Source organism: Cheilinus undulatus, linkage group 11 (genome assembly GCF_018320785.1).
Source record: "Cheilinus undulatus linkage group 11, ASM1832078v1, whole genome shotgun sequence".
Lineage (NCBI taxonomy): Eukaryota > Metazoa > Chordata > Actinopteri > Labriformes > Labridae > Cheilinus > Cheilinus undulatus.
In genome coordinates, this window is record NC_054875.1 from 48561720 (window position 1) to 48587720 (window position 26001).

At 40.6% G+C, this 26001-nt stretch overlaps 1 protein-coding gene across 4 annotated transcripts in view; it reads right to left on the bottom strand.

Moving 5' to 3' along the window:
- Window positions 1–26001, bottom strand: part of kcnd1 (potassium voltage-gated channel, Shal-related subfamily, member 1) — a 147397-nt gene that overhangs the window by 96407 nt on the left and 24989 nt on the right. The window contains exons 1-2 of one of the 4 annotated variants that reach the window (XM_041799552.1): window positions 19799–19887; window positions 19084–19205 (exon numbers count right to left, since the gene is read on the bottom strand). The exons of 1 other annotated variant lie outside the window; for it this stretch is intronic. The gene's annotated coding sequence lies outside the window, so the exon portion shown is untranslated. Of the gene's footprint in view, window positions 1–19083; window positions 19206–19798; window positions 19888–26001 lie in introns of those variants that run through there. 2 more of the 4 variants (XM_041799553.1, XM_041799551.1) reach the window with 2 other exon arrangements.

The following is a 26001-nucleotide window of genomic DNA, read 5'->3' on the forward strand; positions in this document are numbered from 1 at the left end:
TATAAAATTGACACAAGTGGGGTTCAAGTGGCAAAAATGTGCTAAAATTGGCAAAATGTGTGTTATAAAGTGATGAAAAGTTATTAAAATTTGGTAAAATTGGTGTAAAGTGGCAACAGTGTAATTTAAAAAAACAAAAACATTTTTTTTAAGGCATCTGGTGACCCCATCTTAGTGTTTCACAACCTCAAATGGGGACCCGACCCCAAAGTTGGGTCAGAGCCTGACCTCATAAATGCTCTACAGAATGAATGGACACTCATTCCAACAGAAACACTCAAAACCTTCAAAGAGGAGTGGAGACTGTTAGAGCTGCAAAGGAAGAGCCAACTCCAGATTTAAGTTCACAGTCCCTTTTGGTGCAATGGTCAGGTGTCTGAATACTTTTGTCCATAGAATGTATGTCCACACAGCTGAAAGAGGAGTAGATTTCCTCTTCATCCTCTTTCATCATCAGCAGCCTGCTGTCCTGTACTTTCAAACTGCTGTAAAGGCAGACCGTTTGACCTGGATTCTGGGCCTGAACTGCTAAAAAAAACACATTAGGAATACTAGTTATTCTGGTGCTGACTACTGAGGGACTGGGTGTTTTATTGTCCAACCGGTAAATCCCAGACATCCCTACTAAGGATTATTGTGAAGAGGAAGATGAGCAGAGCCAATCATACAGAAAGGTGAAGGCTGCTGTTAAAACTACCTAAGCTTCAGTGCCACAGGCTGATCGCCTCCATGCCACATCACATTGATGGAGTAATTCATGCTCAGGAGCCAGGACCAAGAATAAAACTTTTCTGTGAAGACTGCATTCCAAAATGGACTAAGATGCTTCAGGTGAAATCAGCCAATCAGAGTGCAGCCTGAGGTGAAGGGATTGGAGAGGGGACTGGGTTGGGTTCAGCACTGTCAAACCAAAATGGAAATACAGCACAACATGTATGAGACGTGTCCAATAAGATGCATAAGAGATTGTTTCAGTTCTACTTGGGACAGGTCCTGCAAAGACAACACTGAAAAAAGAGCATAGACTACAGAAGGTGGATCTGGCTGTATCATAAACCCTTTTCTCATTGGTCTAATGTAATATCGTATTTTGAGATAGAGCATCTTTATTTTTATAAGCTGTAATAATAAAGATTAAAACAAAGAAAGTCTTGAAATATTTTCATTAAAAAATCTAGAGTGAATTAAGTTTTATTTCCAATTAAATTATGCAAATAAAAACTTTTCAATAACATTCACATTTTTGATGCAGCTATAAGTTTTTCCTCTGGGAAATTTGAATGAAATCGTGTGCAGCATAAATATAAAACATTGCCAAATCAAAATACATGGAGGCAAATGTATAAAGATTAAAATGAGGCACAAGGAGTATGAAAACGAGACTGAAATGTTAAAATTCTCTCCTATGGGACTGAATAAGAATAATCTGTTTATTTTCAGTCTGTCTGCAGCAAACTTTCAAGCTCTTTCCCAATTTTTATGCAATCACTTCAGACAGAGAGCATAAATAACTCATGGAAACGCAATAAAGCCATTTGTAATTTTTCAAATAACACAATTTTCCCCTGTAGGAGTGAGACTCTGATGATTCTCCTCCAAACCTGTAAAGCAGATGAAAGCAGCAGAGTTATAAATGTTCAGCTCAGAGACTCATTACATAACCGCACGTTTTCAGAGCTGCAGCCGCTCAAATTCAATCTGAATTTTTATTTCAGCGCTACTGTCTGCTTTCACGATGCACCAGCACAGAGAGAGGATACTGGCAAAAACATTAGAGAAAACTAAACTTTAAGGACGGACTAAACCCAGAGCTTCAGCTGAGGCTCATCTACCAGGGAATGTTTTTGAAATGCCCCCATAAAATGGGAGGGGGGAGATAAGACATGCCCACTCACTTCCTCTTAACATCACCATTGGTTATAACATCAAACAGTCTTAAGTTCATGTTGGAACCACAGACTGTAGAAAATACCGGAAGAGGCTTGAAAGAAATCTTCAGGGTAGTTACTGAAGACGGCTTTTAAGTCAAATCCAGGGCGGCAGCCATATTGGAAACACTCTCAAACTACGGCGGGATTAATCTGGAAACAGACGGAGGCAGGCGACAACAAAAAGTATACATCATTTCTCTTTCATTATCAGAACGCATGTATACCAACAATCATTCCCGTATGTGGACTGTTCTATGGCCATCTATTTAGCCACAACATCTCCAGATTCCATCCTCTGCCTTTAAAGCAATGCAATCCATACAAACCTATAAAACATTTCATCCTTGCCTTTAAAGAAAGCAGCCAAGGATTTACCTGGCTCTTGCCAGTTCCATACACTCCTTGAAAAACTGCCAACTTAGGCCTACAATTTGGTAAAAATGGGAGGGGGGCTACATCCCCAGCTTCACAAACATTCCGTCTTCTGCCTTTAAAGATGATGCCATCCTTTCAAGCCTATAAAACATCCCATCCTTGCCTTAAAAGATAAAGTAATCCTGTAATACCTGCAAACATTCCATCCTCTGCCTTAAAAGATGATATCCCTTTCAAGCTGATAAAACATTAATGCCTTTGCCTTTAAATATGATGTCATGCTTTCAAGCCCATAAAATGTTCCATCCTTGAAGATTTGGTCATGCTTCAAAGCTTATATAAACGTCCATCCTTGCCTTTAAATATGATGTCATCCTTTCAACCTAATAAATCATTCCATCCTTACCTTTTGCATACACTCCAGCCTGTAGTCATATCAGCCCCGCCCCTAAATCTGCATAGCTGATGTCCTTCTTCAAACTAAAACAGGCCAGTTATAAAAAAAATCCCCCCCTAGGAGTGTGTCTATAAAGACTGAACTATTCTGAGCTAAATGTTTCTGACCAGGCTGTAAACATGTTTATTTCTGCTGTTGCATTTGCTTTTTAACATGGGTCTTCTTCTGCAGGCAGCCTCTAGCGGACATGACAGGCACTGCAGTTTGACAGCCCTATTGGATCCAGTTTTATGCTTTTCAAGTGAAAATCAAAATACAGTGAAGCAGAAATGTCAGAATAAAACCCAGCCTCACTGACCTGTACCTGAACAGTCAAAAGTGTGTGTCTGTGTGTGAATGAATAATGAATGATCTTTCAGCCTGACTTGTTCTAAAGCTGCTGTGCTTCGGTCACCAAAGCTTCTTTAGTTCACTGCAAAACAAACACACACATACAGTATGCATAAACAAAAACACACGGGTATGAACACATGCACGCATAAACGCACAAACACTGCAACACTGGAGCCAGTGTTTTAGCAGCAGAGAAGCTTTTACACCCAATGGAAACACACAGACACACTAAAAGAATTAAAAAAGGTCATGGCTGCAGACAGATTATCAATTTAAAAATTTTACACATTTTTCTCTGAAGAAATCTTCACGCCTTAGGTTTCAGTCACAGAAATGTTTTTGTGTAAAGTTGGGTTTAATATTGAATCAATGAAAATCATAGACTAGTATATACTTCTTAAGACAGGATTATGAAAAGATCTTATTTGGTAACCATTTGTTGTGTTTTGGCTATTGATATAAAAAAGTTGTTTAAGGAGCCTAAAAACTCAGGATGCTTGGTATGTCAGTACTGATAAATCATCGGTGCATATTGCAGTTCCTTCCATCCACCCATTTTTTATACCATTTGTCCCATTCAGGGTTGCAGGTCTGGAGCCTATCCCAGCTGTAATAGGTGAGGCGGAGTACACCCCGGCATGGCCGGCTGTCGATCACAGGGCTGACATACAGACAAAAATCAGGCATGCTCACACTCACAGTGAATTTAGAGTCACCAATGCATCCAACAACCATGTTTTTGTGGGAGGAAGTCAATAACATAATATCAACTGATAAAATCCACTGATTATAAAGGCGTTCATTCTCTTCCTCATGATACATTCTGCAACAGCAGGTGGCGTGGCAGCGTGCGATCTGCCATTAAAATGAAAAAAAAAAAAAACAGCCAGAGCTGCAACAACAGCGTCACTAGTGAGGGTGCTTTGCTGTGTTTCAGAGAATAACATGATTGTGCTTCTAAAACATGCTTCACAAGACCCCAACGGAGTTAAAACTGTCCTCAAGGTTTAACACAGCAGACCATATAAGCCACATTAGAGTTGTTATCCCAACTACAGAAGGAACTACAAGAGACATATTTTACCCTTTTAAGACAAGTTGATATTATATCAGAGATCTCTAAAGCATGCCTGTGAAGTCTGCTGCTAAAAAACACTGCAGTATTAAATTTTTGCATGTCTAAAACCCTGCTGTTTCAGCCCTGCTCAGAACGAGCTGTTTCTGTGTTTGTGGATTTAAAAGTTACTGAGCTGTCTGACTCCGCCCTATCAGGAAATGGATGAGGTTAAATGGTTGTGGCTCTCCTGATTCGATCAGGAGAGGAGGGCGGAACTTTCTTCCAAGCAGGAAGAGTGAACCCAACCTTGGGGCGGGGCTAACTCCCCACATGAGGTCATGAGGGGAAAGATGGGGGGGGTTCTGGTACTTGAGGGGAAAGATGGGGGGGGGGTTCTGGTACTTGAGGGGATTTTGGACAGTCCAGGGTCCCATATTTTTGTAAGAAAAGCCTGAAAAAGTGATTTTGCATAATATGTCCTATTTAACAGAACCGCTTTAGCTGGTAGCATTAGCACCAAGACAGCAACAAAACAAAACTAAGAATAAACTAGAAATCAGCTATTTTTCTGACAATGACATATTGTTTGCTGTGGATACAAGGAGATACTTTTATGAGCTGGAGTCCACAGAGAAACTTCAACAGACGGAGACTAAGCAGGAAGAAAGAGAGAAGGACTTCAGTGGAAACTGGTTAGCAGGAGAGATCCTGAGTTCTGAATCCTGAGTGCAGGACAGCGGCTCACAGATGCCTGCAGCCTGCATCACTCCCCATCCAGAGTTCCCCGTCTTACTGAATGCCAGTGTTTTTCCGACCTTCTTCACCTGGAGAAAACGATCCCGACCAGAAGAGATGAATGGAAATTTGTCATCAGAGTGAGTTTACGGTTGCGGCTTTATTCTTCTAATGACTGATAATTACATACGCTACAGTCGGCACACTATGTTTGCTTTAACTAAGCTTAAATAACTAGTTTAACGTGTTGTGCACTTAGATGGAAGAACATGTTGTTGGTAGCCGAAGCTTGCATTTCAAAAATGCAGAGGCTATATCTACTCTTACAGAGGCTTTCTGGGTGAAAAATAAAATGCTTCAACATTTTTTTATACAGCATAAATTGGAGCCGACATAGTTTTTTGGCCCATATTTACCTAAATTTCATGCATATACCATCTGTAGCACTGTATAGCCAAGCTTCTCTTGTGTGCTCTCCTTAAAGCGACAACACTCACCAAAATCCTTGGAGGATAACGCCGTTACTATTGACAGGTACCTTATACAACCAGACCTCAAAAATACCAGAATATCCCTTTAAAGGCCACTGAGGGCCATGCTTTATCATCAGTGTTAAATAAAAATCAGTTTATTAGAAAATGTTTCCAAACTTGAGAGGATAATCCTCTCAGGATGTTTAAGTAATCATAAGAACTTAAAATAATTATCTTAATAGCAATTCCCCAGGTGACTTTGGGTGACTTTGACTCCGCCCCCTCCTGTCTGTCAGCAGGTTTCTACTCGTCTGTCCGTCTGGGTGAATCTCTGCTGACGCTGAGTTTCTGAGCTCACTTTAGGTTTTAACAGAGTCCACATGAGGCGTTTTATTCACAGCAGCAGGTCTCAGATCAGCGTTTCCCCTCACAGTGAGCCGCTGACCCCGGAAGCTTCCAGTAATGGGTCTGCTGCTGGTTTTTATGGTTATGACCATGAGAGAGCTGAACCTGAGTCAGTGCATTTCAAGTCTGACCGCTGAGAGAAAAAATCTGCCCGAACTCAACAGAACAGAGATGAGCAGGTTCAGACGTCGCCAAAGGGATTAAGGAAAGTTTCTGCAACTTCAGAGCAACGAAGAAGAAACTTTAAACACCGAAATCCTCTCATTATGTCACAGAGAGGTAGAGAAAATGGCCATTAGTTGGTCACAACAGTCTAAAATTCATGTTGTAAGTCTGTCAAAGTCACTAAATGTTTTACAGCCTGAGGGATTTCTCCTTTAAAACATGAAGATTATTTGTTACTCCTGTACATTGATCTTCTCACTGGTGAAAAACGAATGTGGGGATATGAAAAGAAAGCCATGGGAACCTCTCACAGACAATAAAGTCCATCCAGCAGCTGTGGATATTTTCATGATTTTTAAAAGGCTGTGCAGAAACAGGAGACATTTAGAATTAACTCTAGGATGTTAGAACTAATGTTTAGAACTAATATCCCTCCATCTACAGTCCATAATAGGGCTGGGCAATTAATCGCAAATGAAATTCAATCGCAATATGGCCTGCTGCAATTTACAAATCGCAGATGTTGCAATATTGCTTTAACTTGACTTATGTCAAATACCACTTTAATACATTCATTTCTTGCAGCTGCAGAGATTTTATGCACATTTTAGAACTATTCAAGTGTCATTTTTTTTAATGGTTCACAAAAATGGTCCTTTTTGTGTTTTATGTCAGTTTTTCTTAAGTAAAACGAGTGACATAGAAGCAAAAATCAGTTGTATTAAAATTTGCAATATGAGCAACAATAATTGCAATTAGCTATATATTCTTAATCGTTCTGCCCTAGTCCATTTTAATATTAATGAAGCTTAGCACTAGTTCACATTGTACCCCTAACCACAATTGGCTGATAGCCAGCTCACACCAATTATTGCCTCCCAGCTCTTACAGCCAATCACAGCTCTTCCTATCTATTTAAATATGATCTCACTAATCCCTGCTTGCATCAATGCTGAGGCATCACGCTGCTGCTGGCAAAGCTTCACCTCCTCCACCCCAGCCTCCATCCTTATAGCTTAAAGCTTGTTGCTCTGTCCTATTCAGATTCATGCTAGGAATGAATTGCTTCTGAATAATGTCATTGTTTTCAATACATATTGTCAAAAATGCATCTATCCATATGGGGGCTTCTAGCTAAGCACTCCCTGGAAAGGCAAAGCATGCTGCTTGATTATCCCAGGTAGAATCTCTAGAGCAGAGCTTTCAGCATTAAGTAAAACTGTAGTAGATCCATTTTGCAATAAAATGGTTAAATGCATGATGACAGTGTTCCTGACTAAATGTAATACGTAATATAGAACGATTTATTGCTTGAATATGTTGAACAGTACATGAGATGAGGAACCTAATAATAATAATTGCATATCAAATTGCAATCACAATACTGGGAAAAAAAATCATAATTAGATTATTTTTGCAAATCATTCAGCCCTAGTCCATAATATCATCAACAGATTCAGAGAATCTGTAGAAATCTCTGTGAGCAAGGGACAAGGCTGCAGGGGCCCTCAGGGGCCACTGCATTTAAAACAGGCATGATTCTGGACTGAAATCACTGAATGGGCTCAGGAACATTCCAGAAATCATTGTCTGTCAACACAGTTGGCTGTGCCATCCACAAATGACAGTTAAAGCTGGATCATGGAGAGAAGAAGCCATATGTGAACAGGATCCAAAACACCGCCATTTTCTCTGGACCAAAGCTCATTTAACATGGACTGAGGAAACATGAAAAACTGTTCTGTGGTCAGATGAAACCACAGACGCCGTGTCCTGTGAACTGAAGAGAAGAGGGAGCATCCAGCTTGTTCTCCTGGCTCAGGTCTAAAGCCTGCATCTCTGATGGTATGGGGTTGCATTAGTGCCTATGGCGTGGGCAGCTCTAACATCTGGAAAGGAACTATCAATGCTGGAAAGTAGAGAGAGCTTTTAGAGCAACATATGCTCCCATCCAGACAACGTCTCTGTCAGGGAAGGCCTTGACTATTTCAGCAAGACCATGCTAAACCACATACCACATCCATCACAACAGCATGGCTTCACAGGAGAAGAGTCCGGGTCCTGAACTGGTCTGCCAGCAGTCCAGACCTTTCACCAATAGGAAACATTTGGAGCATCAGAAAATGAAAAATCCAGCAAAGCAGACCCAGGACTGTTGAGCAGCTAGAATCCTCTATCAGAAAGGAATGGGACAACATTCCTCTCTTAAAACCAGCAGCTAGCCTCCTCACTTCTCAGAATCACCTGACTGAAGTCATTTAAAGATAAAAACCAAATTAATCTTCACACCAAGATTAGACCTTTTAGATTCAAAATACAGTAGCAGGGGTCAAGGTCCTGGAGAGGTGCTGACTTTGACACGGCTCCTAGGAATGTTACGCTTCTGTTCACACTGACCAACTGAACTATAGCAGTGGTTCCCAAAGTGGGGGTTGGGACCCCCAGGGGGGTCACGAGACGGTGAAGGGGGGTCGCAGAATGCTTTCCAAAATTTAGTATGATTTAAAATCATACATTTTGTATATTATTGTAAAAAAGTTGTCAAAATGAGTCTCATTTGAAATAATAACGTGATTATTTAAGTGATATTTGTGCTTAAATGTAAGTGAAAGTGATAAAAAGTACCTAAAAAGTAAGTTGCTTTGTGCAACATCATGCGCTTTATCCCCCTCAAGGAAAGGTGGGGGTCCCGGATCAGTGATGCCGTTATTTTGGGGGTCATGAGCTGAAAAGTTTGGGAACCCCTGAACTACAGAGCTGTCTCTAAAAAGCCATCCAGTCTCACAATTTTCCACCAAAATAAAACACTGACAGTCTCCTTCACAAACAGAATCCTTGTTTCTCAAACTCTGACAGATATGACAGCGATGTGATCGGCAGCATTTATCAATCAAATGGACTGATCAGATCCACGGTTATAATATACGGTTATAGTATACAAGGAATCAGAGTCCTGCCAACTCCTACATGATCAGATCAATAACAGGACAACAGCGTGTCTCCAATCAGTGATCAATGGAGCAGAAAACATGTTTGTGATTGCTGATCGATGAGGAGGAAGCCAGGCTCTCTGATCACCAATCAATAACACAATAAGAAGGTAAACAGACACAGGAAGTGAGCAGTGCAGAGCAAACGTACGCACGTTTGAACTTGTACTTCTGTGAACTTCTGTGAACCTCTGACTCATTACATTTCACATGAATACTGCTGTTTTACTCTCCTCTACACTTGTTTAGGCTGTCAAAATAACAATACTATGTAATACTGGATTTAAAAAAAAAAAGGTAGAAAGCTTCAGTCATATTTTTAACCAACCTCCCTTTGTCTTTCTTCAGGTAAATGACCCAGTGCTGTGTGACTTTAGGTAACTTTAAACTTTACCTGACTATGAAATTAAAAAGGAAGGGGTGGTGAGACAAGGCTCCAAAGATGCTTTGGGCAGCAGTCCCCTGTTGAAAAATGTTGACATAGAGAGTTGGTGTTGGTTACAAGCATGTACATTCGTACACTCGGCTGATATTTAGAGCAAATATAGGCCCAATTTTACAGCTGATATAGGCGCATATTTACATCAAATATGTGCCCATATTTAGTCAAGTCAGGCCAATAATTACAGCCTGGATAAACTAATATGTAGAGCCAATAAAGATCCACTTTTACAGCCCATATTTACAGCTTATATAAATGGATACTTACAGCAAATCTTTTTACAGCTACTCTAGGCTGATGTAGGCAGTTATAGCAGATGAGTGCCCATATTTAAGTCAATACGCCCTGATATTTACAGCTAATACAGGCCAATATTAAGAGCAGATATTGGCTAATTTTACAGATTGCAAAGCTGATATTTGTAACCAATATGTACAGTTGAGTTTAGTTAGCACAGGCTAATATTAAGCCAGTACTTACAGCTGACATAGGTCAATATTCACCGCCAATGTAGGCTGATATGCACAGCCACTATAGGTCTAATTGTACAGCTGATGTAGACCTACATTTATCAGATGTAGATATGGGCCTATAGAGGTTATAAATGTAGGCCTACATCAGCCACTATAGATCTAATTGTACAGCTGATGAAGGCCTACATTTATAACCTCTAGAGGCCCATATCTACATCTGATATAAGCTGATATTTACAGCCAAGAATAATCAATACATACAGCCATTATAAGCTTTAATTTATAGATGATAAAGCTGATATTTTGGGGCAATACAGGCTGATAAAGGCCTATTTTGACAGCAAATATATCCCAGTTTTTACATATAATATAGGCTGATACTTTTGGCAGATAAATGCTAAGGTGTATTGCTGATATAAGCTGATATGTACAACAAATACAGGCTGCTATAGGCTCATATAGACGAATATTTATAGAAAATATTTGGCCAACTTACAGTTGATTTAGGCCAATATAGGCTAATATGCACAGCTAATACAGGTTCATTTTAACAGATGATAAAGTTGACATTTTAAGCTGATATAGCTGATATTTGTAGCTGATATACAGTCGCTAGAAAAAGTATGTGAACCCTTTGAGATTTCTTGGATTTCTGCATAAATTGGTCATCAAATGTGTTCCGACCTTCATCTAATTGACAACAATAGACAAACACAGTCTGCTTAAACTAATACTGCACAAAAAATTATGTTTCCATGTTTTATTGAACAAAACATGTAAACATTCACAGTGCAGGGTGGGAAAAGTATGTGAACCCCTAGGCTAATGACTGGTTGACCCTCCGTTGGCAGCAATAACCTCAACCAAACGCTTCCTGTAGTTGCAGATCAGACCTGCACAATGGTCAGGAGGAATTTTGGACCATTCCTCTTTACAAAACTGTTTCAGTTCAGCAATATTATTCAGATATCTGGTGTGCATCGCTCTCTTGAGGTCATGCCACAGCATCTCAATCGAGTTGAGGTCAGGACTCTGACTGGGCCACTCCAGAAGGCGTATTTTCTTCTGTTGAAGCCATTCTGTTGTTGATTTACTTCTATGCTTTGGGTCGTTGTCCTGTTGCATCACCCATCCTCTGTTGAGCTTCAGTTGGCGGACAGATGGTCTTATGTTTTCCTGTAAAATGCCTTGATAAAATTGGGAATTCATTTGTCCGTCAATGACAGCAATCCGTCCAGGCCCTGAGGCAGCAAAGCAGCCCCAAACCATGATGGCCCCTCCACCATATTACACAGTTGGGATGAGGTTTTGATGTTGGTGTGCTGTGCCTTTTTTCTCCACACATAGCGTTGTGTGTTCCTTCCAAACAACTCAATTTTGGTTTCATCTGTGGACAGAATATATTGCCAGTAGTGCTGTGGAACATCCAGGTGCTCTTTTGTAAACTTCAAATGTGCAGCAATGTGTTTTTTGGACAGCAGTGGCTTCCTCCGTAGTGTCCTCCCATGAACTCCATTCTTGTTTAATGTTTTACTTATTGTAGATTTGTCAACACAAATGTTAGCATGTGCCAGAGGTTTCTGTAAGTCTTTAGCTGACACTCTAGGATTCTTCTTCACCTCACTGAGCATTCTGCGCTGTGCTCGTGCAGTCATCTTTACAGGACGACCACGCCTAGGGAGAGTAGCAACAGTGCTGAACCTTCTCCATTTGTAGACAGTCTGTCTTACCGTGGGCACATGAACATCAAGGCTTTTAGAGATACTTTTGTAATCCTTTCCAGCTTCATGCAAGTCAACAATTCTTGATCGTACGTCTTCTGAGAGCTCTTTTGTGCCAGGCATGGTTCACATCAGGCAATGCTTCTTGAGAACAGCAAATTCAAAACTGGTGTGTGTTTTTTATAGGGCAAGACAACTTTTACCAACACATCCAATCTCATCACATTGATTGGACTCCAGGTTGGCTGACTCCTGGCTCCAATTAGCTCTTGGAGAAGTCATTAGCCTAGGGGTTCACATACTTTTTCCACCCTGCACTTTGAATGTTTACATGTTTTGTTCAATAAAAACATAAAAACATATCATTTTTTGTGCAGTATTAGTTCCAGCAGACTGTTTTTGTCTATTGTTGTTAATTAGATGAAGATCGGAACACATTTGATGACCAATTTATGCAGAAATCCAAGAAATCTCAAAGGGTTCACATACTTTTTCTAGCGACTGTAGACCCATATTCAAAGCTGACATATTCCCTTTATTTCAGGTGATACATGCTATTATTCACAGTTGATTTTGGCCCATATTTACAGCCAATATACATTTACGTCTACAGCCAATTTAGACCAACTTTTACTGCTGATGCAGGCAATGTAGGCCAATATTTACAGTAAAGTAGGCCAATATTTAAAGCTGATATAGGTGGATATTTTTGGCTGATATAGACCAGTTTTTAAAGTTGATACACCCTGATATTCACAGTCAATACATATTCAATATTTGGTAGGGGTGCACCGCTCAATCGGCACCGATTTTCTTAGTTTTGGGGGATCGGCGATCAGCCGATACTTGCGTATGAAACCGATCTTATCCACCGATCTTATCTACCTCTACCTACTAAAATGTGAAAAATGAAAAACTAAAGGAACTGATATAATTTAGTAGTTTGGACAGCAATGCTCCAAACTTTTCATTTATATTTGAGAGAAATACTTCATGTGCAGTTAAAACAACAAGTTTGTATTGTTTCACTGGTATTGTTCAATGTTTTTCAGTAAAGTAAGATTGGAACATTAAAGGTGTATGCTGTCAATTACAAAAAAAAAAAAAAAATTGGTATTGGCCAAAATTGTAATCAGCAGATCAGGCTTTTTAAAGATAGGTGATCGGTGATCGGCCAAAAAAATTGCAATTGGTGCACCCCTAATATTTGGTATTGATATTTTGGTAATAAATATACATGTATTTTATACTTTCTGCCTTTAAGATAATTCACTTCTGAAGCTAATACCTGCTGATATCAATATCACACCAAAATTATCATGCATCCCAGGTTTGAGCGGTTAAATCAGGAGATGATGAGTGTTTGTAAGCTGTAGTTTTGACTCCTTATTGTATAGTAAAAAACAAATACATACAATATTACTTTGGTCACAAAGAATAACTTGCCTGTTGCCTTTCATAAGCATCTGTACATTTTTAAAACATTGTAGTAATTTCAACAATAATGATAATTTGAAAAATAAATAATAAACCTCTAATTGATTAAAGGAAACATGCTTTTTTAAAGACAGGTATAAAGGGATTTAATGCAAACTCGTGTGCGGTGAAGACTAAAATCCTGATGTTAAAGTTCCTGGGTTTTTGTTCATGCAAACACAAATTAAGGGTTTAAAATTCAATTACACTGCTTTATTTTAGGAGTCAAGTAAAGGTGGGTGACTTTTGACCCTTAGGACATGAGGAGTTTACAGAAAATAAAGACAACACAAAGGCTGAGGATGCACACAGAAACTGTGCTGGTGAGCCAGTATGGCCAACACTTCAGGTGAGAGAGGGGGCACGAGCTTTCAGAACCGTTATTTTGGGGACTGAAGTATTTGGGAACCCCTGCGATAAATAACCCCACTCCTTAAAAAGGTGTTGAAAGGCTGCTTGAAGAAATGGTGCAGGATAAATGCTGTCCATCAAGCTGGAGTAAGTAAGAGAAGGAGAGTGGAAACTGCTGCTCTCACACACACACACACACAAACACACAGACGGAGTGATGAGGAGCAGCACATGGCCGCTCAGTCTGAGTGTTTGTGTGAAACCATTAGACGACCATCAGTGCAGCACTTCACTGCAGCAGACTCGCACACAATCACACACAGACACACACGCAACAGTAGAACCGCAAACAGGAAACACTGGAGTACAACAGAAGATCGTGAAACAGAAGAAGAAGCAGAGTTCAGATGTGCTTTAAGGCGTGTCTGCCTGCAGGATTTACACATCAGAATTCTCATTCTAACTTGTTTTGGTTTTATTGCTCCTCATCCATTTAAAGTTTTAAATTTACAGATGGCTCAAAGTTTTGACTTGTTCCTATAAAGTTCGTGTCATCTCTGTATCTTCTCTAAGCTGACACGCCAGATAGACGATTTCACATGTTCATCAGACGGGATATGTCTCTCAGTCTCTCATCCATCTGGGCAAGTGTTTGAAAATCTTTGACAAAAATCTCAGTGGCTGATTGTTTCGCTGATTACAGGCCGATCAGAGAACCAAATTTCCTCTGATGGGGGGGCCAATTAAGGTTTATCTTACTCTTATCTAAACTATTACTGAGGCCAGCAGGGGACACAAAGTCATACCAAAGCCGGTTGGAAGAAAGAGCCTAAACATCTTTTCAGTTACGAAAAGAAAAGAAAAGCATCAGTGCTCTTCTTTCATAGAGAAATGTGGTCCAGCTCTGATCAAACTGCTGCTTAAGCTACATGCATGCTAATAGCCATTGCTCCTGGCTTACAGTACAAAGCCCACTTGTAGCCACCGCTTCATTCTACTCAATGTTGACTGGTCTGGTCCAAACATGTCAGATTGGAGCTTATGATAACTATGAAAAAAGACCAAAGTCTGTCAAAGAGATCACTACTGCTATAGTCAAAAATTTCACCTTAGTTTCAGTGGTTAGATCTATCAGACGCCAGCATAAAAACTGATTGGACACTACAGATTACCATTGTTCATTCCACATTATTTGACCGATGGCCCGTGTAAACAGAGCTGCTAGCAGCTGATACTGATATTAAACCCATGCATCTGTGCATCCCTCATAAAATTACAGAGGGATGCACATTATTGGATTGTTCTGATACCTCATTCCTTCAAACAGACTTTAAAGTAGAGCCCGACCAATATGGGATTTTTGGGGCCGATGCCGATACAACATTGGGGCTAAAAACAGCCGATATCCGGTAATCGGCCGATAACAAATATATCGGCCGATATATGAAATAAGAATATTGATATACACAGGATATACTGCACATGAACACAAATTCTTGTATTTATATTATTTTTGTTTATTTCACAAAGATGCAACTTAGACGACGTTAAAACGCTGTATAATAGTCTTATATTAGATATTGGTGGACATGTGAATTAACAGTTGCATTTATCGAGATTCCTGCGTCTCTACTCCTCTAAGCAGTAGAGATGCAACTGGTCAACTGCAACTTCCACAATGCTTTGCATGTCAAACAAATATGGCTGCCCACTGAAGAAAGCCAAAGTACATGATTGAAAATGGATTAAAAATGGATAAAAAGACGCTTGTTATCGGATGTAACGCTGTGGATTTAATCTCCAGAGACCCTGAAAAGTCACCAAAGTTCCGGGCTTGCTACAACAGCGTCCTTTAGAGCTACGGAGACATGGATGGTAGCAAACATTCAGCAAAATGACCAGCTTTCAGAGAAAAAAGAGTAAGTTTCTATGACTTACCGTTCAAAAGTTATCAACATTTTAATAAACTGTGCCAGGTATTGTTGTATAGGACAACACCGTCCTCAGAGGCTCCAGAAAGTCAGCCAAGTTCCAGGCTCACTAGAAAATGTTCTGTAAGAGCTACGAATGCTTGGAAGACATGATTAGAAAGGCACAACAGATCCGTGCCGCGTGAGCTCTAAGGGTTAGTATATCGGCTACATATTGGCCGATGTTGATTAATCTGTGATATGCTATAATTGGCCTAATTAATTTGCCCGTTGATCAACCCGCCGGGCTCCACTTTAAAGTGTAAAGAATGATGATGAATTAAAAAAAAAAAAAAAAAGACGTAGGTCGTAGGTCTGTTGGTCCTCAATGAAACTTCACTAACTTCTTTGTTCGTATGGCCAATATTTACAGCAAATATGGGCAGATTTTTGTAGCCAAGATATTGGTTTTAAATATCAGCAGAAGTTTTCACACCTGCTGATGCTGATATCATACCAGTGCATGCATTCTAGTGATGCGAGATAAGTGTTTTTTTAACCAATACCAATAACTGATAATTTCCTACTCCTGACGGCCTTTAACTGAGACCGCTTAACAGCGGGTCTCATACGGTGGCGCCACCTACTGTTTTGGAATGTGTAGTCTTTGTGAGAAAGAAAACAAATGCCTTTATTATCGGTGGATTTTATTGGTTAATTTTTATTATCAGGATAATAAAAATACGTAAAATATATGCAATATCAGTCGGTAATCTATCTGTATCAATAATTATCGTGCATCCCTAATGCATTCCTAAAATTAAAAGATAAAAACAGCAGAAAAACAAACTTGCATGGTGTCAAATAAGCAGCAAATGCTTCTGCTAGAGATGTAATCTAATAAATCTTCAGTTTTTTTTCTGTAAAGGTACAGATGGCCCAGCTGATCAGGACCTGAATACTGTTGGCTGATATTCATTAAAAGTGCTTGTAGTACAGAGAAGGCTAACTATAGAATATCAGTTTGAGCCAATAAGTTTAAACTGGGCTGTCAGCATCAATGCATGATTGCTGATTAATTAAGGAAAAGCTAATGTGTTTATTTTCTTTAATCATATTTTACTTCATGCTATGCAACTACAGCGTCACCCTGCAGCATAGGAAAATTGTCTCACACAGCTAAATGGACAAGACAAAAGTCATCTGCACCATGATAGCAAATATTTACCTTTTATTGTTCCCATATTAAAAAAAATCAATCATAATAAGTTCCTTTTTTCTGTGGTTAAGTTTAGTGCTGCACAATTAATGTTATCACAATCGCAATGTCAGCCTGTGCAGTTTCATAAATGCATAAAAGGCTGCAGTTATTTTCGTATTCAGTAGAAAGGCCTTTAAGTTTGCAACAGTGCCACTATTGCACTTTGTAAAAGTAATTTTAATTTAAAAAAATGGAAAAACCTTTTTCTAGTCATTTTGAAAGCAGTACTGAAAAAAACATTAACTTTTGCATTTTTTTAATGCTACTTAAAATCTGCATGTTTTGAGTTGAGAAAAAAAAAATACTTCTAAACCATCATTATTCTCTGCATGTTCTGTGATAATCAAGCAAGTAGACCCATGATCACATTTATGGATTATATTGTAATTCAATCCAAAATTTGCAGTATTGTCCGGTATAATTATAGTCACATATTATAAACAAATTGTTCAGGATTAGTTTAGTTAATGTCATAATCTTTGAAAGTGTTCCTTGAAAGTTTCTAATTTCTTTCAAAGTAAAAGCACATCTGGATCTAAACAGGAAGTCAAGTACCCTTAGTTTAAGGAAGCACAAAAATCCTAAATTACATAAATAAAAATGCAAATTGTAAAATAACAAAATGAGACATAAAAGAGAGATTAACTGCAATTACAACAGAACTGCAGAAATGCTACGATTAATCGCAATTCAAAAGTGTCATCATTGACAGCCTTAACAATTTCATTCCCAGTCATTAAGTTTCACACATCAGCAGTGTGAATCCTTTCAAACTACACTGCAGCACCTTTGACTGTCGGCTTGAAAAACTCTGCTGCTGCAGGTCAGTCATCCTCCTCCACTCCAAACACCCGAGGTAAAACTTCAGAGTAGAGTTAGAGATATCAATCCAATGTTGACATCCAAGTTGAAACTAACAGGATAAAAGCTCGGTCACTGAATACACAAGGTGGGAAATCATCACATTTATTTATACATTTAAATGTATTTAACCAGGAAAACCTCACTGAGATTAAGAATCTCATTCTCAAAGTTACAGAAAAAATAAAACCACTGCAAACACAGATCAACCAACTCCAGAGTCACAGAGCAGAAAGTCATCAGCCAAAACATCTACAACCTGATCCAATTCAAAAACTGTTTAAAGAGACCGGCTCCCTCAGATGTAGACTTTCCTGCAGCAGGATCCAGGCTGCAGGAGTAGCGTACCTGAAACTCCTCTAACCCTTTACAAGACGGACCATGGAGCAAAGACTGCAGCTTCTAGAACTCTTCACATGAATAAAATCACAATTAGATGGAATCAGGTTTAGCATCTAATAAACAAGAATATGGCAATGGTTTAGTCTGAGAGTGGTCAAAAAAGGCCACCCAGCATTATGAGGCATTTAAGGGCAGCTGGGTAAAATGAGTACTAGGTGAAGGAATAATCATACTGATGTGATTAACTCCAAGAAAAGGAAAAACAGGACTTTGGTGAGAAACCTGAATAAATCCAGTCATCTTAGCATTATAAAGTAGTTGCATCAGTTGCATACTGCAGCCTCCTCGTCAATGATCAGTATCGGCAGCAGAAAACCTTGACGGGACATCCCTATCTATACACATGGTTGTCTCTTCTCCATGAACAAACTCTCTAAGTATTTTGACTCAAACCCACACAAACACAAATACTCACTAGAGCACCTCACGTGGACTCATCCGCTGTTGAAAACAGTCATGAAAACTGCACTATTTCCTCTGTTTGTGCAGCAGTTTTAGGGAAATTCTGGAGCTTTTCATTTTAAATATGTAACTTTGCGTTTTAAAATCCTCAGTGGGAGCGATCGGCCCAGAGCTGAGAGCAGAGGCAGGATGTAAGGAAGCATTACAAGATGACAAACATGCAAAGAGACATCACAGCAGGTGTGTGACAGCTGTCACGACTCAACTCCACTTAGTTATCCTCTCCTTCACCAGCGTTTCACACACTTTTATCACACACTTTAGTTTACTAACTCAGCTTAAACTTGAGGTAAAATCAAAGAATGAAAAGAGACTTTCTGCAGAAAAACCAGACCAGAAAAGCAGAAGGTTGTGAGCATTAATGAGCTTATGGTGTGTTGTTTTAAGTGCATGCATGCGTATGAAAAGTGTGTGTGAATGCTAACCACTGTTAATAGCAAACACACAAAACTTCATCACTAATTCATACAGCTGGATTACGTCAACCTCAACACATACACACACTCACACAACATGCACAAACACACATGCATGCACTCCATGAAAACACCTCTGTACTTTTCTCCATGTTTGCAGCGATTTCTCTCAACTTTTCCCCCCAAACAAACCGATTTCTTTCCATTTGCTGCTTTTCTCTTCCTTTTTCCTAGCCGTGCATCTTCCTCCCTTTTCTTTCAAAGTATGCTTCTTCTTCTCTTGCAAACTCTTCCCTCCCTCCGTCCTGTCCCCTGCTCGACTTCCCTTCTTTTTCTATTCTCAGCCAAGCGAGCGCTGCTATCTGGAGCACTTTTCATCCTACTTACCACAGATGATGATGATGATGATGATGATGAAGGTGAAGAAGAAGAGGAGTGGTGAAGAAGCCAGGGGAAGCTTTTGTCCAGGTATTATCGGCGGGACGTGGACGCGGGAGGACTGATGGTTACTGATAAAAATAAAAAACAAGAAGAAGAAGAGGAGGAGTGTTTAACTGTCTCAGATCTGTCCTGCTCTGCTGCCGCGGCAACAACCACATCTCCTGTCATCCCTCCTCTCTCTCTCTCTCTCTCTCACACACACACACACTTTCTCTCTCGCTCGCTCACTTGCTCTCTCTCTGGCTCCACCTCCCATTTGCTCGCTCGACCCTCCCCTCCTTTTCTCACTCTCTCTCTCTCTCAGTTCGTTGTCATTTCTCACTCTCTTCTTCTTCTCTCCCTTGTGTCCCTCCCTTTTCTGCTCCACATTAAAACAGACTGATGGGAGAGGAGAGAGAGAGAGAGAGATGGAAGAATATCTGATGATGATGCACCAAAGTTTTTGGACTTAGATATCTAAAACTGTTTTATCAAAATATCTATAAAACTAGTTGTGCAAACTTGTAAATAGCCCTGCTTTAAGGGAAGTTTACGTAAAAATGATTTAAAAGCACAAAAACGTCAATTTCAGTATCAGAGCTACCTTCCATTGTTGAATCAGTGTTAATTTTATTAGCTATAACTATGACTAACTTTATTCCATGGAGAAGACGAGACAAACCTCCATTTCCCACTTACAGCTGCAGTGCGCCACCATCCGCTCAGGAAGTGCACTGCAGGGCAAACTGTTCCCATTCTAGTCAATCTTTGCATTCCACCGCTCACACTCCAATCCATTTCCAGCGCGTCCCAGAAGCGCCACTTCAATCCGCCTTACTGTAGATTCCCGCACAGGTCTATTTTAAGCACCAGCCAACCCGTGTTGATCCCTGTAGAGCAGATTGATCCAAACAGCCAGCAAAGCATGCAAAATATCTGGTCAACTTCAAAATCTAACAGTGCAAGGATTCCTGACAGTAAACCATCACTACACTAACATTATGTCTCACCCTGGGGCACAAGCTACAGGTCATCAGAGGTCAGTGGGTCACAGAGCTTCTACGGTGCCACTGAAGCATGAGATAACCATAAACTATTTAACATTCTTATGTACTTTTCATAGCTGAAGCAATGAAACCATGGAATCATGTTGAAATGAACCGCTAACCAACTGCAGGTTAAGTCAGCTCAGGTATAGGAGCATCTGCCAGTACGGCCGGGCTTTGGACCAATGACCATATCATTACCTCAGTAATGGGCCAGGCTTTTTTTTTTTCAGCCTGCCAATCAGAGCGATGTGTTATGTTTGTGTTTAACCAATTTAAATGGCAACACTTGAACACAGCAGCCGCTCTGCCCCCTCCCTCCTTGCTCTAGGTGTCTGCTTTACGTGTCCCAGCCAGCAGTAGCAGCAGCAAGCGCGCTTTCAGCGCACCTGGAAGAGTGACAGAAGAAAGGAGGACTGGACTTGCCCCTGAAACTGTGGATGCTATTCTTTTTCTGCATGATACCAAGTAAATAGACTGTTCTTCTTGTGGTGTTTAAGGAACGGAGGACTTAACCATGTTAAGCGACTCACTGTTGAGTTGGATGTCGGCATGTTCAGACTTGTTATTTGATTAATAGTTCTACTACAGAATAGAAGTGTTTATTTGTTAATAGGCCTACAATTGCTGAGATATGCAGGTCAGCTGTTGCTGTGTGCTGCTGCATCGCACGAGCAAAAAAAAAAAAAGTCGGTCTTGATACGGGTTCGGGCCTGACAATTCTGAAAACCTGTTGGACCGGGTCGGGCTGGGGCTCCACCCCCTCGGGCCAGGGCCGGACTCAGGCCCAGATAATAGGCCTGTGCAGAGCACTACAGTACAGCACTCTGCCGGGTCAACCTTGGTCCTGCTCTGCTCTGGCCTCCTGATGGCCATCCTCCAGGCCTGCTCCGGGTCCACACCCCATCTCTCCAGGTATCCTCCCACACAGTTGGCCCTGGCGTCTGGACCTGCTCATCAGGTCCTGGGCACTCAGTATGCAGTGAGCTGATTACAGCAGTTGCTACTGCAGCTGGGTATTTATTTTCTTAGATTTAATTTACTCAGCTAAATTATTAAACAAATATTAAACTAAAACAGTCCACGCTTTAAATACACAGTTGATTTTGGATGTCCAACAGTCCAGCACTGACATATAGACTCATTTCTGTCTCCTTGATGGGAACTATCGACGCTCCAACTCGTGCCATTCCAGCATATAACCTAACGTAAAACGTCTGACACCTGCTCAGACGCGAGGAGGCGGGGATCTGTGGTCAGTGAGTGTGTAAGGTCATCTTGTTCTGCTCATGGGGTCAGAATGGAACAAACAGAAGGTCAAAATTTAAGTCTCACCTTCTGTCACAAACCACTCCGTTCTGCTAAATTTTTTTACCATCACTGTGTCTGGAAGATGAATCAGATTCACCCAAAACTGTGCAAAAAAACGCATTTGGCAGGGGGTAGGTGCTAGTTTCTGTTGCTTTCGTCTGTGAAAAAGAATCAGCTTATTTTTCTAAATTAATGAAACTTTTATGACAAAATATAAGAAGGAGAATCATTAGTGCAGAAAAACAGACATTTTCTCAAGTAAGTACAAAACACTCCCTAAGATTGTAATTTCATTCAAACAATATTGATTTTTTTCTAAGTTCAGGTTTTTAAAATACCAATTTTTCCTGCAGCATTGTCCAGAATGTCTTTAACCCTGTCAGCTCATAATATAATTCTACATAATTATTGATTTTAAATGTAATTCTAACATGTAGTGAAGCATAATTACAGCTTTAAATTTAAGAGATGTGAATCAGGACTAGACCAGAGTCCGAACTGAAGTTTCGTCTGTGAAACGTGACCGAGGTCGAGTTTCATTTGTACCCTGAAGACATGAAGGAAACACAATCAGCTCCGGCACTTAGTGAGACAAAATAGTGCCACACACAGACACATAGTCCTGGACATATAGACACTGGAGCTGCACACTGAAACATTTAAGAAGCAGCTGAAGCCTCGATAAGGAGAAGATCCAAGCTGTCTAATCACCAGTGTTTTGTGTACTTTAACCTGAGTTAAACTCTTTAGATGATACTGATAGGAGTGCATCCTGTAACCTCTTCTTTATGACAAAACTTTGGTTGTTTGCTTCCATTACTACTGACTGAATTCACTGACTTGTATAGACTGGTAAGATGGTTAGTTATATTGAGCTTTTCAAACCCCCATTCAAGGCTGTAGAGGTGGGCTTCAACTTCAGCTTTTCAGATGACTACTTCTCCATTTCTCTCAGTTTTCCCACTTTAATCACCTCACTGCTAAACCATCCATTAGAATGGATGCTAAATGGAAGTTTTTGCTTATTTTGTCCTCCACCACTGTGCATAATCACACACTGAGCCCTCTAACCATCACTTGTCCCCCACTTTTTAACAGCTTTTCTCACCCAGGCCTCCACCAAACCTATGCCCCATCTCTGCAGGTATCCTCTCAGCAGGCCCCTCCACAACGCAAATGACCTCTCCAAGGCCTGGTCTAACCTGTCAGGTCCCGGGAACCCAGTATACAGTGATTTGGATCAGGCCCAGAAAAGACGGTTAGGTACTCCCTGAAGTGCAGCTCACCCTTCCTATCCTTGCAGTCCTGAGCACATCAGTATTAGACACCCGGTCTTGGCAATGACGCTCAAAAATGCACAAAAGGAGCCTAGCCTCTAGTCATGATTCAGTATCCAATTCCACTGATGGATTGCACAGCCAAAAAGATGAACCGCTACCATGCTCTTCCATGCTCTAACCATCCACAGACACAGAGTAAATGGAAGCATCCAAGGCACCTCAGACAGCCTGGATCTCTGCAAGTTCAGAGTCCCCACAAGGACTTCTACAGTCTTTGCAAGGATCCCAGCATCATCAGGAAAGGGATCTGGACATCACCAAATGACATTCTATAGTTCACTTCCCCACTCCATTATCCAGTCCATTCCGGTACTGAAGAGTTTAGGGCCTCAGATGCATCCCTGTCTAATCCCAGAATCAACTGGGAAGAGGTCAGAGGTGGAGCGGCCACAATTCACAGCACTCTCAGAGTATAGGGTAGACATCAGCCAGACAAGGGTACATAGGATCTGACGGAGCGTCAGAATCCTCCAGAGGGCATCCCTTCTCACTGGGTTGAATGCCTTCTAGAAGTCAGCATAGGCTGCAAGCAGCCCTCTTTTGAATCCCAGCAGTGAGGACCCAAAGTGCAAGGATGTGGTCTACCCTAGTCCTTTTAGGCGTATAACTCAAGTGCTCAGGATGCTGGTGTTCGAGTATTGGATCCAGATCCTGTTTAAAAGTATAAACGTACAAGAGAACTTTGCACAATCTCCCCGTGGGACAATTCACATTTAAACAAAGTCAACAAAATGCAGTTTTCATGCAGCTGTGTTGTGCTTCTAGTCCCATCTGTTTATAGCGTATGAAGTCTGCACATCTACTAGCAATAATACAGTAGCTGAGCTCTCAGCCTGCAGTGACTGTTGTAGGACAGACCCAGCGCCCGCTGCCCACTTCTGCCTTTCACCTGTTGCCTTTAACTGACACGTGTTTTCAGTCAATCCTGCGCTCCACAAGCTTTTTCATTCAACAGTATATCCCCTTTTTTCTTTAAATGCAGGATTACTGCCTAAGTATGGAAAAAGAAGTTCAAAAAAGGAGCTGATTCCATCAGCCTGGTGTGTGGTGTTATGTTTATTCTGGCGTGTTCTGAGCAGTGGCAGTTGCACGAACCTGCAGAAATTTACTCTGGTTATTGGTTGCAGCCAACTTTTTAGATGAAAAATACATTTTAAAAGTGCATGATATACACCAGATTGTTCAATAGGTTTTACATTTTGGTTTTGTGCAATAGAAAAGAGTGAAGTAGCACTTGATGTAAAACATGCAGAAACGTAGAAATACACTACAAAGATGAAGACTGCCTCCAGGTATGTGTGCAGCATGTGTATACGCCCACACGCTGACACACGACATCCCATGATAGACACACATACACAGTGTTTAAATATTAATGATGAATGTAAAGAAACATTGGTCAGCTGTCGGACTCTCACTCCCACACAAACATACATAGCAGCTGGACAGAGCATCAAACTTTCATGTTTGTATGTTAAAGCGTTTTATTCTGAAGGTCTGGTTGAATGAACTGGAAACATGAGATTATTTTTCTTTCATATTTCCACCTTCTCTTCCTTTGTGTGCTTTATCTTAGATGTTTTATGTCTAAAACAACAATACAGAACCTGCTAACAACCTCACAGGCCGCTCTGCTTGCCCTCAGGCGTCTCCTGTGCTTTGGTTTCATTTCTTTGCTTTGACACGTTTCTCTGTCGGTTTTATCACTCGACTCCTCAGCAGAGAGCTGCTCATTTACCCACACGTGTGCTATCGTGTGTTACAGGGTTGGTTTCACATGTGCAGTGACTACGATTGTGAAAACAGATCTTTTTTTCTGAAAAGCTGATGTAACACTGAAACCTGAACATGGCTGCAGCGAATGAAAACAGTCAGCAGGACTGGTCCATTCATAGTTAATGGGCTGTAACCAAGCGGAGACCTCAGGGCTGAAAATGATGATGCTCATTTAAAAACAAAAAAAAAAAAAAAAAACTGCAGTTCCTCTGTTGTCCACTTGAGGCTGTTTCCAAAAGGGAGTAAATTCCCACAGAGCCCAAAGTCCAACTTTAAGGCAGAAATCAACGTGTGCAGCCTTTCAAGTGTCAAATGCATTAAAATAGTGTTATTTTGATGACTGACTCACTGAAATTAGGGCTGGGTAATTAATTGCAAATCAGATTACATCGCAATATGGCCTGCTGCAATTCACAAATCACAGATTATGCATTAGTTATTGAATTTGTCAAAAGTAGGGGTGCAACAGTACAGGTAACCCACGGTATGGGCCATACCTCGGTTTTTGGGCCATGGTTTTCGGTTCAGTTTCGGTACGTGTTTTGTGCATAAAGAAAAGTGTTTTTTTTCTCCGGAAAGTATGTCCTTATTTTGCTTGTCAGTAAAAAATGCATTTTACAGTAAACAAATTGGGCAGTAAATGGGGCTAAAACTGAGGTTTTTGGAGCTAACAGTGGACTCTATGGCACTGAAAGAGAGTTTGTTTGTCTAAGTTTACCGCTGCAGCATACAACAGCCCGTTGTGCTAAACATGTTAATACAGACTAAAGCTTCACCTGGTCCTGATTAGGGCTGTCGCGGTATACCAGTATTGACAATAATCGTGGTATCAAAAAATAGAATTTCAATATCATCTTAAAAATGTGCATATGATAGTATCGTGTAAATGATCCAGTGCCACCTGAACACAGTTTGTTTTCTACATCCGCCCCTGTTTTCTTCTGCCCTCCCTCCTGTAGCACCCCACCTAGCCCCCCCCCCCTTCCTCCTCACACACAAACACTGACCCTCCACAGTGACACAGCAGCTGCAGTACCTCCTTAGACAGGTATTTTGAGTGTAATTCACCTGCCAAAAGAGAGAACACAACATAAATAAAGTTAAAGATAAATTTGATTGTCCCATTATTATTTACATTTTTATTGATATCATGGTAATATCGTTATCGTGACATTTTTTTGCCCACGATAATCGTGAAGTGAAAATCTGATATCGTGACAGCCCTAGTCCTGACCAGCTAAGAACCACTCACCTCAGAGTTAGGCTGCACCTCTAGAACATGAGCAGCCCTGGTTAAGGTCGGCCTAGGGCTCCTTTCCTGCATGTCGTTCCCAAATCTCTCAACCCTGTTTCCATCTCTATCCACAGTCCTCTTTGAAAAGTAAAGGCATAAACGGCCCAAAATAAATCTT